The sequence below is a fragment of the Procambarus clarkii genome, chromosome 6 (genome assembly GCF_040958095.1).
Source record: "Procambarus clarkii isolate CNS0578487 chromosome 6, FALCON_Pclarkii_2.0, whole genome shotgun sequence".
In the NCBI taxonomy this organism is placed as follows: Eukaryota; Metazoa; Arthropoda; class Malacostraca; order Decapoda; family Cambaridae; genus Procambarus; species Procambarus clarkii.
The window spans coordinates 25,978,491-25,981,103 of record NC_091155.1 but is presented as its reverse complement, the minus strand read 5'-3'; positions in this window follow the sequence as shown (position 1 = coordinate 25,981,103).

Here is a 2,613-nt window from a genome sequence, read left to right as displayed (position 1 = left end):
AATCAGGTATTCTTTATTTTTCTTAGCTTCTTTACATGGGAAGTACAAAAATAAACACTCCAATGTTTATTTTACTCTTTAAATGGTGTGTGTGACACGTTTCAATAATGTACTCCTTAGCATCCTCAGAGGCAAAGAGTAAAAATATAAAAGAACATAAAATTAAAATATATTTAATACAAGTGGGATGAGAGAAGGTTTGGTTAAGCTGTCAATAGGAATGGGTAGTCTTCTGCACTCTAATGGGTCAGCTGTTGCGGTAGATGTGGGGAAAACTATCAGCTTTCTCCTGTCTTTTTAATGGTATCTGATTATTAAGTTGATGAGAGTGTTTGAGGTGAAGTGCTTCTGCTATGACAGCCTAGTGTTGTCATTGTATCTGTCAGTTAATTCATTGGTGCTCCTCAGGATATCTCTGTTGATGGTTTAGTTGTGGTCAGAAATCATGGGATCTTTAATTGAGCCCTTCTTGTCTGTACAGTGTCAGGCGTCTTTAAAGACATGTTGTCGTCTTGCCTACATATTGAGTGTTGAGGCAAACAGTCCCAAAGTGGGCCTATGAAGACATAAACATCATGAGCCTCTTCCAAGACACCCCATTTGGTGTCGGGTGAATACTTCGGGAGCAAGCTGCCCATCTTCTTAATCTAGTAATAAATGGTAAGATAATCTTCTGTACAGTGTTAGAAGGGGGCTTTCTGTACAATAGAAGCTCCATTATCTCGACTTCAGGTCCACGATATAATGCTCACCAAACACAGGATTGGGGGAAAACAAGAGGCCTGTGATAGACTGCAATAGAATTGCTAAACTAGTGATCCTTGTGTCTTTATTGGTGAAAGTGCTTGTGAAATCAACAGCCTGTTGCATTTCCTCACCATTATTGCTGTTTATCCCTCATGACCACACCCTGATATTTCATGTTCACTCCCTGATACCCCATGTTCACTCCCTGATACCTCATGTTCACTCCCTAATACCTCATGACCACACCCTTATACCTCATGACAGGGAATATGAAGGCAGGATAGGAGCTGGGACGTGAGGACAGGATAGGAGCTGTGAAGTGAAGACAGGATAGGTGCTGGGATTAGACTAGAGGATAGAAGCTGTGACATGAGGATAGGATAGAAACTGGCATATGACAACAGAATACTAGCTTGGCTGTGAGTATAGGATAGGAGCTGGGGTAGAACAGGTTTGGAACTGGTATAGGACAGGCTTTGAGCTGGGATAGAAGGACAGAGGGAAGGAACGGTGTTCAATCCCTTGGACCGTCGGGATCGAACGCCGACCTGCATGAAGTGAGACCGTTGCTGTTCTGAAAACAACTTAAACGTTAAAGTCTATTTGAAATGTGAAGAAGTTTAGAGAGCCATCAAGGAGCCCAGACCATCAGAGAGCCCTGACCATCAGAGAGCCCAGACCTTCAGAGAGCCCTGGCCATCAGAGAGCCCTGATCATCAGAGAGCCCTGGCCATCAGAGAGCCCTGACCATCAGTATACAAGACCAGCGGACCGCTGGGCGTGCTGACACAGGCTAATAATTTAATGGTGAATCAGGAAAAAAACCTGTTTTCTTAATTTTAAAATATTAAGACGAGACTCGAGATTACTCAATGCCAGGTCCCCAGACACAGGAATGAACAGCAGCATGAGGAAACTTGCAGATGTTACGTAAATAAGAGAGGGAAAACATTCAGAAAATCTCTACCATGTGATTTAGAAAGTCTTTGGAAATGGACGAGAAACTGATGGCAACTGTGACTCAGTGCTGATAAATATACTGTTGAGACCCGAGTCTTAGAAATGATAAAGCAACCGGAAATCAGGTATATAATATGAAAATTGTCAATTTGAATGCGAGAAAGATCTAGGTTTCATTATTAGTAGGGATCTTATGTGAACAAATCACTGTGTGAACATTTACATTATGTTAAATAGTAAATATATTCATATTTAGAAGTATTGACCATAAAATATCCAGTACTATTAATCAGCTTGGAGCCCTGTTGTTTATGCATTGTTACTCGCCTGGAAAGAGATGTTATTGTCTTGCCTATATACTGAGTTCTTTTGGGCTTACAGTCCCCAAGTGGGCATGTGAAGGCATAGACGACGTTGGTTTCCTTCAAGACGTTCTATTTGGTGTCTGGGGAGTTTTTCATGCGTAGGTTGGCCGTTTTTTGGTGTCTGGGGAGTTTTTCATGCGTAGATTGGCCGTTTTTTGGTGTCTGGAGAGTTTTTCATGCGTAGATTGGCCGTTTTTTGGTGTCTGGAGAGTTTTTCATGCGTAGGTTGGCCGTTTTTTGGTGTCTGGGGAGTTTTTCATGCGTAGATTGGCCGTTTTTTGGTGTCTGGAGAGTTTTTCATGCGTAGGTTGGCCTTTTTTGTTTTTGTAGTAAATTGTCAATTGTGTTTTCTGATTTTTGTCTGTAGGGATAACGTTCCTATTAATAACATCTTTCAGGACACTTTCCTCCGTTTTATGAGCCGTCGAAAAGAAGTTGCTGTAAATAGTTCCCCTATTAGACTGTTCCTCTACAGTCTAATGGGGGGTACAGGTGTTGAGTTAGTTGACTCTTCAGAGGTTGCATGGCGTTTCACTTTTTT